This window comes from Gorilla gorilla, chromosome 3, assembly GCF_029281585.2.
Source record: "Gorilla gorilla gorilla isolate KB3781 chromosome 3, NHGRI_mGorGor1-v2.1_pri, whole genome shotgun sequence".
NCBI classification, from domain to species: Eukaryota; Metazoa; Chordata; class Mammalia; order Primates; family Hominidae; genus Gorilla; species Gorilla gorilla.
Window position 1 is genome coordinate 118046822 of NC_073227.2, and position 19023 is coordinate 118065844.

Below are 19023 nucleotides of genomic sequence, written 5' to 3' on the forward strand. Positions count from 1 at the left end.
TATCTGTGTACCTCTAATACATACTTATCAAAATGTACATCCATAAGCCCTGTCAAGTGAAGTCTTTCAACTGCTGCTATAAAAAAGATACTTCCACTCTGTGATAACGTAAGTACATTGTAGGTAAATTTGAATGACTTTCACCAGTCATAAATGTGGGTGTAATACAGTTTCTGTGTGAATTACAGGAACCAACTGGAAGGAAGGATAATCACCCTTCACCTAAAACCACTTTGAGTAGGCAGCACATAAATATGTAACACATGAATTATTTTTAAGAATGAACAGAATTACCAAATAATAAAATATGAAGTTGTCTTTGAGGTAAACAGAATACTTCACAATTGTCCTGAAATATTAGTGGCAAATTCTCATAATTAAATTTTGGTTTTATACTTCACAGTTCTTACATAAAGGTTTCGAGCCATATTGCCAAGAAAATTATCAAGGCAAAAAAGTAGAATAAGTCTCAACATATATTTGAAGTTCCCTTAGATCACCATTATCAGGGCTAAATTAGCACCACTCTATTTAGCAAGGCATTCCCTCTGTCAAGACTGATACTTATCTCTGGGAATATTACATGTACAAATCAGGATAATGCTAAAACATGTCACATCACAGATGAAGTCACATAAAATCCTTTAAATAAAATACCAACTTTATTTTAAAAATAATTAAAACACTTGATTTAAATAAACTAAATTCTTCACAAACATTAAAGAAAATCACTAATTTATACCATTTAAATTGTGACTATTTTCCATTTTCTCAACTTGTTAAAAATTGTAAGGTTTCTAAATATGTTTGGATTTGAATCTGCTGCTAACATCTTTACCTGTATAGGTCTGCTAGGAAAAAGCTAGAGTCAAAGAGTTTAGAGTTTCCAGAAAGAGGAGCCTACATTATTTATTTAGTGAGAAGCCAATTAAGCAAAGATTAATATTTCATTTACAACTTAAATGAACAAATTCTCTAGCCTAAAGCAAATATATGTTATAGATGAAATGAATGATACAATACTTTTCATGCTTTGATGTCATCAAAATTTTTTTACATTCATTGGATATTAAACAAGAACTATTAGATTAACCATAGAATATTTCAGTAACCTTTGTCCTCCTTTTTAATGAACCAAAATCTATATATAGATTTAAATCTAAATAAGAATGCTTTTCTTCACCCTTACAGTATTCTTTGGTCACTATGATCCTGTAATCATGTAATGTAAATATTCTTAACCTTGTTCCTATGTCCTACTAGAATAAGAGACAGCAGACTACTGTGAGAATTCAGCAGCATTCTTCCCTTTCAAAACTTCTCATCAACTAAGGCTGAATATTCCTAATCCAAAAATCTGAAATCCAAAGTACTCCAAAATCTGAAACTTTTCAAGCATCAACATGATGCTCAAAGAAAATACTCATTGATACATTTCAGATTTTGGATTTTCAGATTAGGGATGTTGAACTGTTGAGTATAAGCAATGCAAATCTAAGATCCAAAAACTTTGAAATCTGAAACACTTCTGGTCTCAATCATTTTGGATAAGACTACCACTGGTTAATTACAACCAAGACTACTAGCAGTGGAATTTTTTACATTAATAATGTCTACTTCCAAATAATTAAGGGATTCCTCATCTGGCTTTAGTACCTACAGCTCACAGGGTTTATTCACTACCCTTCTATAGCTTTAGAAATGTTACTCCACTGGTCTCTGGCTGAACTTGATGTAGGGCATGACACATCAGACTAAAAAACAAAAACAATCATATGCAGCATCATATATTTTATGTTGTTCATGGACCACAGACATCAGAATCATCCCAATTAGTGTAAAAATGAAGATTCCTTGGATTCATCCCAAAACAATAAATCATATTCTCTGAAAGTGGGACCAAGAAAACAATTTCAACAAAACCCATTGGTTTTGACCTCTAAACTACAATATAGTGTGTTGTTGTTCTTAAAAATATTTATACTTTAAATCAGTTTTCTCTCAAATAATCTTGGTGATCAGTGATCCAGACAAAGAATAAACCTTCCGAAATTCTGGATGAGACTATAATTTTCTCTGAAATATATCTGAATCTTATGTGCCTGCCTACGGTAGAGCCTCTATAAATGCTTATTGAGCTGAACTGAACTGAATCAAGAAAGGAAGAATCAATTTATGAGCTACCTAGAATCTACTTCTGTGACTTTAAGCATTTTAACCATTTTCTTGTCATTTTACTTTCTTTTTAGTAATTGTCCATGAAAAGAAATAGATGGATTGAAGTCGCATTTCTATTTATAATATGCAAATAGCATTTAGATGATACATCACATAAATATTTGTAAATATGTTAGAGCAATTGTTACCTGGGAGGAAAGAGATTAACATGAGACTGGCAGTATTAAGCTAGGAAAAAGACTTTCTTTTCAGTATACATCCTTCACTACAGTATGAATTCTGTTATGTGTATGTCATACTATTTTAATCTTGGACCAAATTGGCAAACTTATTTCATGATAACTGAAGAGGCAATGCTTGCAAGTATATTTTCATCTCTATGTTATTTTAGCCTATTATTTCTAGAATAAATCTTAAACCTAAATTGAAATTCAAGCTTTCTATAGCCATGTGACCTTCATTAATTCTCTAAATCATGCTCACCTTTAGTCTTCTCTTTTGTAATAGAAATAAAAAAAACCAGCTCAGAGAAGTTAAACAACTTTCATAAGTTATAAAATGAGTAAGGATCAAAGTACCCGCTTTTCATCCTTGGAATATCCCTGAGAGGGTAGAAAGGGGAAAATTATTATTTAAACTTCACAGGAAACAGAGTTAAATAGCAGAGCTGTGGCTTCACTTTATGGTTTTAACAGCTCTTTTTACTACTTCATGCTGCCTTCTTAATCTCCATTAGATGTCTCAGCACCTCCAAAACCATCAAATTTGCCAAACAAATATCATATTAATCAAATGACAATGTTATGCTTTTACCACAGCATGACAATTCTCTAAAAGGTGAACTGGGTCTAGGAGATGGAATAAATAAGCATAGTTGATAAATTTAGGGAATTTTTTCTTGAATTAATTACTAATTCACTAGCATATCAAAAAATAGAGGTAATTTTTGTTTTACCCATATATTTTAAAAGTTGTAAGTATAAACACATTTAAGGAAAGCACAAATATCACAATTCTAAAAATCAAGTTGTCTTCAAATCTCCATATTACCACACTGCTAGTTGTCAAGGCTGCCACACACTGCTACTTTCAAAGCCTGTTATAAACAACAATAAAACAAATTCTAGAGTTAAATGCTATTTTTCTAGAATCCAATAGCACTACATCCTATCTTTGGGTGAAGGCTGCCTCGCTGTGGTAGAATGCAATGTGATGTCTTCCCTAAGAGACAATCTTCTCCCTCATATTTTTAACTAGAAATCATCTGTATAATATTCAAAAACATACAGATTTAAATACAGTGCCTTAACCATTTCTTTCAGGATTATACTTTTGCCTTCATGTTTAGAAAAATCTTTGAACTGCAAGGAACAGCCTCACTCATTTAGGCAAGCACGTACAGCAAGAGATGAAAACAGCATTTTTTGCTAGTAACAGAAATCAAGTAAAAACGAATTGCTCAAAAAGAACAGTCACGTTTGCTGTCTTTTTTGAAAGCTGAAGTCATTATTCACTTTAAACTGAGTGACCTCTGCTGGTCAGAAAGACACATATTAATGGACATCATATCTACCAGAAAGCAGCTGTTATCTTAATTTCCCCAAGTAATTACTCAGATATATTGTGTGTCATAAGAGGAAGTTGGTTATTCACTTACAGTGCAACAATACAGGAACATATCCTATTTCAAATACTGAAAGTCAAGAAGCAAATATCAAATGGATATCTTTTACAAACATTGAGTTAATTGTTATTTCTTCACTAATGTCCATTGTTAGTTGAAATAAAAGTAGACTCAAAAGATCTTCTTATTATAAGACTTATTTTGAAAGGAAGTATACTCTATAATAAAAAAATTAAGATTTTGGTATTTTTAACTATATGATGACCGAAAGCTTAGCATTTGTACACTATTAACTGAAATAAACAAAACATATTTATACAATAAACATATGACTTGTTATAGCTCAGAAGTAAAGAATTTATTTAGCTAAGTAATACAGTTACAAAAATTACATTTACCTTCTCTAAAACAGAACATGGTACACATCAGAAACTGTAAAACCTAATTAGGAGAAGGTATCCAGAGACTCAGAGTAAACATTTAAACAACCAACATCAAAATACTCTTTTTAAAACATATATCACTGCAAAAACTGTGCAGATTGTTTTTCTTTATAATTGTAATAGAGGTCACAACCTTTGACATGAAATATATCAATAAAAACACCAAAGAATGTTGCCTACAAAAAATTTTTTATTAAGAAAATTATTATATATCCTGATTGCTAATTATTACAATGTCCCCCTCCCCTCCTTTTTTTTTCTTTTTAACAATGTCCAGGAGGGAAAAAAAAAAAAGAAGCATATTTGGTCTTTGCTTCAGCAAATACTGAAATCTATTTATATGCAAATAAGCTATCCATGATTAGTATGAGAAAAGACTTGTGTATAAATGAGACATAAATTATCACTAGAAGCCATTAATGAAATCTATTTCAAAACATAACATTTTACAAGAGCCCTCACTCATGTAATATTTGCTTAAGCCTCGAGGGGAAATGGTGAGTTCTACACTTAGATGAAATCTGATACTACATTATTTCCCATGCCAATTTGTTTTATAAAATGAATTTATCCTTTCCTTAAAAATGACTTGATAATTGTAACTCCAGTGAGTCTTTTTAGAGAACTTCATCATTAAAATCAGAGCCTTATGTGTTTGTCACATAATTGCCACACTTTTTGAGGGGTTTTATTTTGTGTCTGTTAGAATAATTGTCATTCTTTAGGGTTTAAAATGTTAACATTCATTTTTATATTCTACATATATTCATTTTTATATTCTGAATATAAAAATGAACAAATAGATGAGTCTTAAGAGGGAACATGAGTCTTTCTGGAATAAGTTGAATTTCTATTGAAAATAATAAAATAAGCAATAATTAATAGACCTATAAAACACTTCTGTATACTTTTTTCATTTTCTTTTGGGATATCTTGTTTTGTTCTCCTTTACATCATAAATTTCTTTAGTCCATATTTGAGTCTCTGCCAATTTTTTTTTTTTTTTTTTTTTTGAGACGGAGCCTTGCTCTGTCGCCCAGGCTGGAGTGCAGTGGTGCGATCTTGGCTCACTGAAAGTTTAGCCTCCCGGGTTCATGCCATTCTCCTGCCTCAGCCTCCTGAGTAGCTGGGACTACAGGCGCCCACCACCACACCCGGCTAATTGTTTTTGTTTTTTTTTTTTTTTTTGTATTTTTAGTGGAGACGGGGTTTCACCATGTTAGCCAGGATGGTCTCCATCTCCTGACCTCTTGATCCGCCCGCCTCGGCCTCCTAAAGTGCTGGGATTACAGGCGTGAGCCACCGCGCCAGGCCGAGTCCCTGCCAATTTTAAATATCGCAGATATTTCTTTTTTCTGTCATCTACTGAGCTTTTCCTAGGATGCCAAATGTTGAAGAGAAATCCTTCGTTTTAAAATAGTTAAGCTCAGATTATTTTTTTTATAGTCGTTACTTTTGGAGTTTTTAGTAAGAAGTATTTCCCCACTTTCTAGGTTGTAACAGTATTCTCTTAGACACTGAGGACTCCAAAAGGCGGGAGGGAGGGAGGGGTTAAGGGTTAAAAATCTACTTATTGGATACTGTGTTCACTATTGGGATGACGGATTCAATGGAACACCAAACCCCACCATTATGCAATATATTCATGCAGCAAACATGCAAGTGTACCCACTGAATCTGATTTCTTTTTAATTAAAAAATCAGTATTCACTGATATTTTCTTCAAATAACTTTGTAGTTTTACCTTTCCATTTAGGTCTTTAATCCATATAGATTCCATTTTTGTGCATGGCATTTTGTAAGGATCTAATCTTATTTTCTCTGGTAAATGTATTGGTCCATTTTCACACTGCTATAAAGAACTGCCTGAGACTGGGTAATTTATAAGCAGAAAAGGTTTAATTGACTCACATTTCCACGTGGCTAGGGAGGCCTCAGGAAATGTACAGGCATGGTGGAAGGTGAAGGGGAAGCAGGCACTTCTTCACGAGGCAGTAGGAGAGAGAGCATGAAGAGGGAAGTGCCACTTTTAAACCATCAGATCTTGTGATAACACTATCATGAGAATGGCATAAGGGAAACTGCTCCCATGATCCCATCACCTCCAACCAGGTCCCTCCCTCAACACGTGGTGATTACAATTTGAGATGAGATTTGGGTGGGGACACAGAGCCAAACCATATCAGTAAGTTTGTCAGTTTTCCCAGTATGTCAACTAAATAATTTTTGTTTACCTATTGAGTTGCAGTGACATTTTTACAATAAATTGTCTTCACATATACATTAATCTGTCTCTGAATTTTCTGTTTCCTCATCCATTTGTCTTGCTTTTGTGACAAAACTGCAAAGTTTTTATTAATATAGATTTGCAGTGTGTCTTAATAAATGGTATTGGAATTTCTCCCCTTCTCTATTCCTTTTTTTAAGCTCTTCATATACCTTTATTTTTACACACATTTATATGAGATCATTAATTTCTTCAAAATATCCAACTGGAATCTTAAGTGGGGTTACATTTATAGATTAAGAAAAGTAAAACTGATATCTTGACTATATAAAGTCATCACATTCAAGTGCCTAGAATAGCTCTTCATTTATTCAGACCACTATCTATGTCTATTATTAGTTTAAAAATTCTCTTTATGAAATTGTTTTTTCTTATTTAATCCTAGGAACGTTATTTTTACGGTGAGTTGTACATTATTTCATTACTCTTTTGAAAATGATCACTGCTGGTATTGAGAACTGTTACTGGCTGTGTAAGTCATTCTCTATCCAGCAAGTGTGGTGAATTTTCTTATCAGTTCTAGTAGTTTCTGGATATTTTTTAAATTTGCTATATGATGCTATAATCTGCAATTTAAAGTAGGTTTATATCTTTTCTTCCAATACTTCCTTATTTTTGTGTTATTAGGTATTCTATCCTTAGGTATTGATGTGAACCACCTACTTTGTTAAGAATGTGTGGTAATAGTAGGTATCCTTGTCTTCCTTTCTTTAAGAATAATGTCTTAGTATTATAGCCTTTATCAAGTTAAGAAAGTTACTTATCAGCACTTTGGGAGGCCGAGGCGGGCGGATCACGAGGTCAGGAGATCGAGACCATCCTGGCTAACATGGTGAAACCCCGTCTCTACTAAAAATACAAAAAATTAGCCGGGCGTGGTGGCGGGCGCCTGTAGTCCCAGCTACTCGGGAGGCTGAGGCAGGAGAATGGCGTGAATCCGGGAGGCGGAGCTTGCAGTGAGCTGAGATTGCGCCACTGCACTCCAGCCTGGGCGACAGAGCCAGACTCCGTCTCAAAAAAAAAAAAAAAAAAAAAAAGAAAGTTACTTATATTCATAACTTTCTGAGATTTTTAAATCACAATGGGTATATTTAATTTAAAAATTGCTTATGCAGGTCTTTATTCAAGTACTTCTTGAAAGAGTACAGTACAGAAATATGAGAATACCCTAGAAAACACTGCTCCCAGAACTCTTCTTGACTCAAATCCTGTTGATTTATCTTTGCTTTTAGGTGACTAGGCAGTTTAGAATGCAATATATTTTTGCCTATCTCCCCCTATTATGCTTAATACTTGCTATTACGAGAAAAGAGCATGTGCAAATGAGGATGAGGTATAATAGTGGGAAGGCAGTCGGGTGTTCTACTTATTCATCCTAAAGTCCACTAATAAATTCATCTTAAATTCCAATAATACATACATCCCTTCCTCTGCTAACCTACACAGAGTTGCAAGTCAGAACTGTTGCTGAAAGGGAGACCAAGAAGAGAATAGTACCACTTTTTTTTTTTAGCGCACCCAAAGAGCACCCAAACTAGATAAATATTTAGTCTTTGTTTCCTTAAGTATGATAAGAAATAGCCACATGAAAGACAAAGACCAAAATAAACAGAAAAACCGACCCTGAAGAAAAAAAAATAGTTTAGGAAAATATAGAAAATATATAACTTTCAAAATTGAATAGTATGATAAAATACATTCACAGTAATATTGCATCTATAAAACAAAGAGCATTCTGAGAACAATGTACTCCAGGAGCACATAACTGTTGGTATAGAAAATTATAAGAAAAATAGCTTACAAAAACCCTTACAGAATTTAGAGTAAAAAGGCAGAGAGAGAGAAAAAATACGAAAGATAAAAAGATATTTTAAAAAATAAATTATATTGGAACCAAAATCCATGTTTCCAGAAAGACAAAATTAAAATGCTGAAAACAAATTTCAAAATACAGATTGCTTAAAAAAGATAGAATTCTTCAAATGTAAAAGGACACTATAAAACATAAATGACCTGAGTCCAGGCACTGAAAGATATTCAGCCGTAGATATATTACTGTGAAACTGTAGAACATTAAGAATTTTTTAAAATTCTAAATGTTTCCAAAAAAAGGAAGGTCTTAAGTCCCCCACAAAGGAAAAAAAAATCAAAATGCCTTCTGATCATATTGGCATCAGCAAAACCAGATTCTAGAAGACAATGAAGCAAAAGAAAAAAAAGTAAGATCAAAAGGAAGATATCTTGAAATATAAAGTCCTGCCACCACCTCTATAAAATGAAAGCCCAGGTTTAATACAAATCAGGCCTAGAGAAAAATCAATCCAAACAAAAACAGATCAATGGGCTCCAGAAAAGAGGTCTCCAGAGGGGTTGAAACTTTGGATAAAATGAGAATCAACTCAAGAAAAAAGTAGACAATTTGTATGATATTGTACTCATATGAGGTGGCTAAAGTAGTCAAATTCATAGAGACAGAAAATAGAATGGTAGTGGTCAGGGGCTAGAGAGGAAGTTATTGTTTAATGACAAGAGTTTCAAGTTTTGCAAAATGAAAAGAGTTCTGTGGATAGATGGTGGTGATGACAGCACACAATGTGAATGTACTTAATGCCACTGTGTACACTTTAAAATGACTAAGATGGTAAATTTTCTCTTACGCGTATTTTGCTACAGTTTTTAAAAAGATAAAATTCCAGATAACTGTGTAAGAAAGTAATGATCTAGATCTGAAACTAAATTAAAGAGTGACAAAATTTAAGCAACTAATGACATGCAGAAGTGGAAATCCAAGTGATTCTTATGCCAAAATATTCTACTTTGAGAATATTAAAGATTATGGCTTTGGTGCCACAGAAAGAAAATTAATCCTTGCATTCTACTTCACTCATCATTGAGTAATTTTTAAATTTTGTTTCTGGGACTTTGAAGGAATAAGGAAAAGTTTATTGCTTTTCTCTAAGCTCTTCTATACAAGTTAGTTTGGTACTATGTGCATATATCATACACACACACATAATACAAACATACACACACACACACATAATACAAACATACACACACACACACATAATACAAACATACACACACACACACACACACACACACACACACACAGAATATACCTATGTTAGCAAGAGGCCTCCTCCAACTGATTCTTTTCATTCCATCTGCTGTGATGTTTCATTGAAAATGAAATTATTGTTAAGCATTATTCTATCTCTATAGCTTCTGTTTCTAAAACTATATGTTCTGTAGAGATAGAAACAAGGTTTTGAAAAGAAGGGAATTATACTTCATTCTGAAATATCTGAGTCTTTAAGTGTATTCTGAAATTCACAAAGTCATCAGAAGGAATAGGTGAAAATTAGACACATAATTACTTATAGTTTGGCTTCTACAGTAAAATGTCATTGAAAATGTAGAATTATGTAAATAAATATATTAGGCATATAATGTGCATATGTAAATATATTTATAAATTAATAATGTGTCTATCTCATGATTCCATATTAGTTTTATATTTATCTTTCTAATATTTATTTTCCTTAATAAAACCATCTAGAAATTAAAATAAATCACCTTTTTTATGAGTATGATTATCTATACCTAATTTTCCATCATGGGTCTTGTTGTATATCAGTGAAAAGTTGATATGTTTACTATATGAATAGGATAAAACAGGTAAAGATGACAACGTTTATTTTATCAGCCATACACAAAAAACAGAAACTAGCTTTTCTAAGAACTGAAGCAATATACCCCCAGGTTTTTTATGCAGAATGCAAGTTTTCACAGAATGTTAGCTGATATAACACACTATAAAGCATTCTGTGGTCAAATTTGGGGAAGGTTAGATTAAACAAGGTTCAAACAGGTTTATTACAGGTCATATCAGAGCCTGTGATATGCTAATTCACACATAAAAAAAAATACAGCTTGTGCATTTCCAACACATATGATCATGGATTCCTTTTTTTTTCACAATTTTCTTATAAAACTAGTGTTTGTGTAAATTAATTTAAAAATTTTTGATTTCCAGGATAGCCACATGTTTTCAACATACTAATTCTAAAATTATAATTTAAATTTTAGCTATGATTCTAGTTAAGAAGCACAAATGAAAGCAGAGATAGAATCATTATACATTTTTCTACTGTTATTAAAAACTTTCCAAGTAAATTACAGGTAAACAGTTCACATCAAAAAGCCATTTATATCATCTTTGGTTTTGGATATTATGGAACTGTGCTCTCCTAGTTTGCATAATCTGTCATCTTTAGCAAATGCATATTATCTAATCAGACAATAGCTTCATCAGTTCAGCATGTAATAACTTCAGATGGCCATAAAGTATGAACCAAAGAATTCTGTTAATAGGGAATGGTATTGTCTATACTTTTGGCCACAGCTGCAAGAAACTTATTCATTTATGTTATCTTCAACCTCTTTCTCCTCTAATCAAAAAAAAAAATCTCAGCAGCATAGTGGCTGAGGGAAGTCTGAAACATGTATGATAGAATTACACAATAAAAGCAAATATTGATAACCAAAGAAATGAGATAATTTTGATGTCAAGGAGTTCATTTATTTCTAAGTATTAGTAAAAAGACCTTCCATTTTACTGACAGTATTTACCTTTAATAGTATTTTTAAAATTTCCTATGAAGCAAAAAATATTACGTAACTCGGTAGAAATTATTTCCTTTAGATTGAAGAAATCTATATGCAGAATTATTTTCAAGTTGTTGTTTTCTTGACAATGTATTTACTTCCTCTCTTGTATGACCAGAGTAATTTATTCCTGATCATCACAAACAGAAGAAAATTTAGGATCCAACCTTGGTGAAAGCCTTATTTGGCCCAGAAAGAGAGTCACTTTCAAATCTGAGCATACCTGTTGAAATGTCTGACCCAGAGCTGAGGAAAAAAAAAGTTTCATAAGGAGAATGCTCAGCTGGAGTCATACAACCTACCTAACCTGATCAAACCACTCAGAAGATCCTATACAAATACTACATCCACATCAGGCTACAGAAAATATTATTTAAAGTACAAACAAGCAAAGAAAAACTAACTTATCCCTACAAATATCTCCAGAAATCTTTTTATCAAAGAAATCTGTGTGTTTGTGTGTATGTGCATGCATGTGTGTGTGTGAGAGAAAGAGAGAGAGAGAGAGAAAGATACAGAGAGACAAAGAAAGAGAGAGAAAGAAGCAGAGTGGGAGAAAGAAAGAGACAGAGACAAAGACAGAGGAAAAAAATGGCTTTTCATTCCACTGATGACAAGGCCCCAAGAATTTCTCTCTCTCTCTCTCTCTCTCTAGGGCTCACTGAGGAAAGAGAAAAGAGTCATAACTCTAGATCTTAAAATCCTCATCCAATTTCTAAGACTCAAGCCCTCATCTAATTTCTGTTGAAAAAAAAAAAGCATCTATTATCAACTTTTGGAGGAGCTTTGAGTGACACTGGTAGACTTTAGGGAAGAATATATGACTTTTGCTATCTTTCAGATTTGGAGAATAGAATGTATTATATATCTTAAATATATATAATAGAAATATATTAAAAGTAAAAAAGCTATTATGTCATAAAAACATAAAGTGCCTTTTGTTTCAGGTATACAGTGAGACAGTAAGAAAAGCAATTCTATTTTTCTTTTATTTTGTTTCCTCTTAAGGTGTGCATCACAGAGTGTCAAGAGCGAAGATCTGGAAGATTTTGGTTGTACTATGAACAAGTCATTTTTGAGAGTGATGTTGCCCAATAGGTTAGTTTATTATTCTCCACACCTAGCACTGTGCCTTTGTTCAGAGTAGTTGCTTTTTAATATTATCAGAGTAAGCAAAGGGATGATATATTACATTAAATACACTCAGCTCCAGGTTTTAGGGAAATGTTTACATTTTGACCATTCTTTCACTTACATAGATTTACTGTTATTAACACAACCAAAGACATCTGAATTTTAAGTCATTTTTCTTCTGGAAGAGTATGATAAACAAAAGATGTAATCATTTTGGTCCAAATTGAATCACCTGTCAATAGTTGATCTTTCATTTTACATTCTGGAGGACTAATCTGAGGAAACAAGTTAAAGAAGATGCCATATCTCATATCATTTGTTCAATAAAGCATAATTTATTTAGCATCTTTGTGCTAGAGGGGATACAAAGAGGAAAAATATTCAAGTTCTACCTCAAAGAAATTTCAATGGAATGGAAAGTAGAAATGAGACAAATGCACATATATGCCTGTAATGCAAGATAGAAGATTAGTACCATTAATTCCATGGGGCTCTAAATAGTGAGAAAGTTCATTTGCTTGGAAGAATGGGAAAAATCTTCCCAAAAGAGGACATTTTAGATAGGAGTAGAAAAGCTAGTAGGATTTTGCTAAATAGGTACAAGTATTCATAGGTGAAAGAAATAGCATAGGTGGAAGAAAGAGCATAAGTGAAGTTCTTACATAGCAAAGCATAAGGCATGTAGAGGATACAGTAGAGGATTAGAATACAGAGGGAATGAAGAATAAAAAATAATAGGACTGAAAAGGAAAGTCAGATGCTATAATACATAGGTCGAAGCCTTTGCATTTATATAATAGTCAATAGTGAGCCTTGAAATGCTGGTGAGCTAGGGAATGGCATGATCAGAGCTGTGTTATAGAAGACTCTTAAATCACATCTTTCCACATATATATGAGAATAATGAAACAATGGTTTCTCAGATGACAATATTCTTTTCTTCTTCTGTAACATTATTTCCTATAAAAATAATTTCATTTATATTACTCATAATATATAATATGTAGTATTTTGAGTAATGTAGAATAAGCTGTGATGAAAATAAGCCCCTAGGTAATTATTGTGTGGTCTTATCTTGATGTCAAATGGCTTTTTAATTGTTGGGAGGAAGTAGGGAGGAGTTGAGGAATAGAAGTGTCCCATTACTCATGTGTATTCAATTCCAATAAATATTTAAATAAAGGTGTTTAATTCTATTAAACATTCAGCAATATAATTTTTAATTTTAATAATAGTTTTAATTGGTTTTGCTTACTATTAGATTCTTATTACTATACATTACTCCCCCCATTATCTTCAGGGGATACTTCCTAAGACCCCCAGTGGATGTCTGAAACTGTGGATGCTACAGAACCCTGATTTTTCCTATAAATACATAGCTGCGATAATGTTTAATTTATAAATTGGCACAGCAGGAAATTAACAACAATAACTAATAATAAAATACAGCAATGATAACACTATGCTGTATAAAAGCTATGTGAATGTTGTCTGTCTCTCTCTATAAATATACTGTAATATTTTCAGATTGCTGTTGGCCACAAGTAACGGAAACCCGCAGAAAGTGAAAGAGTGGTTAAGGAAGGACTACTGTATTCAGAAAATTAAATCAAATTACAAGGCTCAAATGGAAGGCTCCAGTAAATTTCTTTCTCTTCTTTATCATCTGCTCTTCACATAAAACAACACTGCAATGCTTTAAAAAGTGTTACTACAGTTACTAATGAGATGTTCATTTTTCTTGGTTATACTGAGTGGTACTTCCAAAAGTAGTTTCTTATAAAATTGCCTATTTGGTCAATCTAAAAATAGGCCACCAATGTTGTAAGAAGAGATTGAAAAATTTGCCTATAATATGGTATAAATTATGAACTTGTATTGATACTTCAAAACATGAGTCTAAGCCAGAACTACTTTCAGTCAAATTAAAGTCATTATTACCTTTCTTTCAGAAACCATGGCACAAAACTAAAAAAAAAAAAGAAAACAAAAAAAACAATTGCAGAAAAGTGCCCTAAATTGGTCCAATAAATCAAATTCGAATCAGTAAAAAGCAATTATGACATATTTAATTTTATTACATTTTAAATCAATCTATAAAATTCTGTGTTAATCTCTCTACAGAAGATAGCCTTAAAAACTAAAGATACTTTTTCCTCTTCATTTCCCCCTTAGTCTATTGATTTTAGAAAATCATTTTTTATATTCATTCACAAGGACTTTAAACTATGCTATAATTATGAAATATCACAGCTTCATATATTCCATTAAGATAAACATTTTTACCATGAAAGAGCTTTAGTAAAATTAATAGTCATAAATAAAATGTCTAAAAAACTGTTCTCTTAATTTATAAGAAAACATTCTGTGTTCTATTAGAGTTTAGTAAAACCTTGGGTGAATAAAACAGTGCTATGCTGATTTACATAGGACTATATTTTTCAATGAATCTAGATTAAAATTCAGTTGAGAAAACTTGAGGAAAGCTCATACCATATGTGCTTATGATTTTATCTTCATGAAACATTTCTCTGAGTCAATTAAAAAGCAGCTAGAAGACTAACAAAATAAAAGTTCTCAAATGTCATTGCCTTTCAATTCTTGTAGAAAAATAAAGAGTTAATCTTAACATCTGGATTTCTAGTTTTCTACATAAGATGTAGTAATGGAAGATGAGAGTTGTTTGAGCTAATTTATCTTTCAGGCTTAAGTATCTCATCTTTTTCTCTGAAAGTTTTTAGATGTTTCAATAGCTGATTTCTGTGTAACGTTATAACCTTTACATCAGGTTTATTTTTCTCTCCACAGATGGTCATTTGATAATGATAGATGAAGCATGTCTGAATAAAAAGTTATGAAACACACAGATTCATAAGAATTACAGACAGTATAATTACTTTATTGCTAAGCCTTCTATATATTCTGTTACCTTGTATACACATAAAACATATAAATGTGTATCTTTAACTCACTAAATTAAAAGACACCATTAAAAAAATTAAAAACACAGTTATATATAACTTTGCTGGAATGATATTCATATTTAAGTCCATGAATTTTAAAGCTAAAAGTACTGAAAAATTATTTGTTCCCCTGTTTTATCCACTGAGACTGCCTCTGCAACATACTCACAATGTGATTATTTGACTTAACAGTTGAACGTCTCCAATAATTTCTCCAATTGACAGAAACAGAAGGGACAAAACTTTTTCATTAAAGAATAGTACTGAGAAGTAGCTTTAATTCAGTCATGGAGTACATACAAAAGACAAAGTCCTGGGTCACAGTTGTGTCAGGATTTAGTAGAGAGTGCATATAATCATGAGATAAGCACATATCCAAAATCTAGTCAGCTAAATCACAAAGGTATTAATGACTAGCAGTGGGATAAAAGAAAGCAGGGGTTTAAGAGGTTTAAACTAATTATACTGACAGCACTGTTGCTGTTAAATAACTTTTCTTTACCTAAATATGGCAAACGGAACAGCAGATTCAGCTCTCTGTGCACCTCTAAAGTATCCCAGAAATAATCACAGCAATGAGAAACTCATAAGCTAAAATATCCCTCTGCATCTTCTGATTACAGCGTCTATTGCTATATACCATGTTCCAGGTATGTAGAACAGTGCCTTTCTAATAGTAGGCACTCGGTAAATATATGCTAAATGCATAAATGAATCTATTTTGAAGTCAGGAAAAGTGTGGGAAGGATAGCATGTGCAATCTGTTTTTATACAAAAAAAAAAAATCTTTTACAGTAATATCCCCAAAAAGTCTTCTCTTTAGGTTTCGTAGTTAAAGTAGAGTTATAGAACCAACCTTAGCTGTAAGAAAGGACGGAAAAGAGAGTATTTAGCTTGTCTAATCTCTATAGTGGAGACAGCAAGGGATAAGAGACATTGGAAATAAGTATCATGTCAACCAACCAACAGAAACTTCCATGCACTGCAATCTATTATTTCAGCTAAGTTTCAAAACTTCATATTAGTTATTTTTATTACACCCATTTATTGAATGAGTAACTCAAAAATTAAGATTATTAAGCAACTTCTCTCAGGTCTCACAATTATGAATAGTGGCAATGGAGCTTAATCCATGTTGTCAAACTCCTATCTACTCTCAACGACTACACTCATTTTTTAAGAGAATCAAAGAGGTCAGCACAAGACATACAATTTAATTTCTGTCCCAATTTTTTTGGTTGTGTGCCTTCCTTTACATCCTTTTACTTGAACTTTTTACAAATTTAAGGACCTTTCTTTGCCAATTCTCTGGCCATACAAATATGTTAACATTCCTTTTCCTTTTCTTTTTTATTGGGATCAGTTTCATATTTGTACATTCTTGGAAGCATCTTTTTACTCATGAGATTTTACCTCTTTTAGGATTTCATAGAGCTCATATTTTATTAATGTGCATGATTTCTACTTTTACTTCAAGACAAAGAGTGCATTTTTACATGGAAATTTACTGAAATAGGAATATAAATTTAAAAGTTAGGGCAGATACTCTTGATTTCTTGTTCAACAATCATTGCTAGTTTCTCATCTTTGCTTAGAAATTCTTGGTTTTATTCAGACATTTGAATATCCAAGTGGATGACCTTTGATGTGTTCTGTTTAATATTTCCCAGTGGATCATTTAGATATAGTCATTTTTAAAACCATGGCTAGTAAGACATAAGGGGAAATCTTCTAGGATGATTTGAGCAAGTCTCATCCTTCATAAAAGAGTTACACAAATTAAGTCCTCCCCATTTCTATATTTGTTCATTTTCATGTGAGAACTGAAAATGAGCTGCTTCTGTTCCTTGCTACCGTGAAGTTAAAGGCCTCAGGACATAATTCAATCCTCTGAGGTTGACAGATCAGAAAGAGGGAAAGCACCTGCCTCCTTTATTCTTACTGAGGAATCATGTGAAACTGGAAGCACAAACTTACAGTATTACTGCTATGAGGAAGATAAACTCTTCAAAAATACAAATGTTAAGATGTGTCTCATAGTTTTCACGTGAATGTTACTATTTTGTCATTATTTAAACAATTTAGTGAAAAGGAAATCTTATTAAAATGTACTTCAGATGCCAGATATTAGAACTATAAGTTAGAAAGAACAGAAAGGTTAGTGCATTGAAAGAAAATTGAATAGCTCACTGACTTAAAACACTAACCCAAAGCTTTCTCACAAGACTAACTTCACTTCAGATTTGTAAAAATTTCTGATTATAAAAGTCATAGAACAAAAAGAGAAAGGGAACATATCATTTTCCTGACTAAATGTATCAGGGACCAACAAGCTTTTGCTACAAAGGGTCAGATAGTAAGGATTTTAGGTTTTGCAGACTATATGGTCTCTGTTGCAAGTATTCAACTCTGATATTGTAACACAAAAGCCACCATAGACAATTATAAATGAACGAGCATGGCTATATTCCAATAGAATTTTTATCTATGGACACTAAGATTTGAATTTCATACAATTTGACACAAAATAGTATTCTAATTTTGATTTGTTCTTTCTCAAACATCTAAAACTTCAAAACCATGTTAAGTTCCTGAGTTGTACAAAAATAGATTTGTACAAAAATGGGTTTGTTTTGCAGCCTTTAGAGTTTGCCAACTCCTGGAGAAAGAAAAATAATTCTTGTAGTCCAATTTGTTTTCACCTATTTCCCCACTACCATGAAAATAAATCGAATTTCATATACACCCTGGGCTTTGGAGAAATCTGTTTTGGGTGTCTGTTCTCTAGAGAAAGCTCTTATATAAAGCAGATGTTCCCAATCAGTTGCTAGAGGATTCATGACAAGGGACTTCAAATTAGTGTGTGCATAAAACAATGTCTATGGACAAAATAAATAAAGTGATTCATGGTTACATGGAAAAAACTCAATAATCCTCCATTCTTCTTCCCACTACTAATTGTATCTTGCTTTATTTAAACCTAAAAATGTGGAAACTTTTAGCCAAAATAAAGCAAAAGAGGCAAGCGCCTTCACCCTTTATATCTTTGTCATACTAACACTATAGAGTATAAGCTGCCACTACTTTTTATTATTTGATATCACCATAAGAGTGGCTTCGCTCACCCATTATTCACTGTTTTATTCTGTATATTTGGCTATCTAGTCATCTTAAGAAAAATATGTATGCCAAAGAAGCAATAGCAAGATAGTAAGAACTTACCAACTTAAGAAACATCTCAATCTGAATTAATGAAAATTATAAATGAAATAGAATAATTTAAGTGAATATACTTTATTATTTTATCAATGTATAAATAGGCCAAAGTAAAAAAATATTTGAGTCATTTATTTTAGAGTAACCATAGATCTCAGTTGGCCCGGAACAATGCCAAATTAGAACACTTGTCCTGTGTACAGTTATTAATAAGTGCCCCATTTCTTTCTGAAAAGCACATGCACATGGAGAACAAACTGTATGGTGGTTGTAATTTTAGGAAACATAAGAGACTATTTTGTAGTGTCTATCTGATCATTCTATTTTCTAAAGTTTTTAGAAGAGCCTAATTCTGATGTTTGTTCTTTCTGCAGAAATGCTATTTACTTGTGAAATTTTGAATTATGGAATGTGAACTCACGTTCAGTAGGATTTATTTCTGAGAATCTTGTGAGGTCTTGGTTGAGGACAGTTCCCGTCCAGACAGGTTTTGCTTCTGCCAAGCAT

At 32.4% G+C, this 19023-nt stretch overlaps 1 protein-coding gene across 3 annotated transcripts in view; it reads right to left on the bottom strand.

Moving 5' to 3' along the window:
- STPG2 (sperm tail PG-rich repeat containing 2) overlaps nucleotides 1–19023 on the bottom strand; it is a 672078-nt gene that overhangs the window by 266973 nt on the left and 386082 nt on the right. The gene's annotated exons all lie outside the window — the stretch shown is intronic.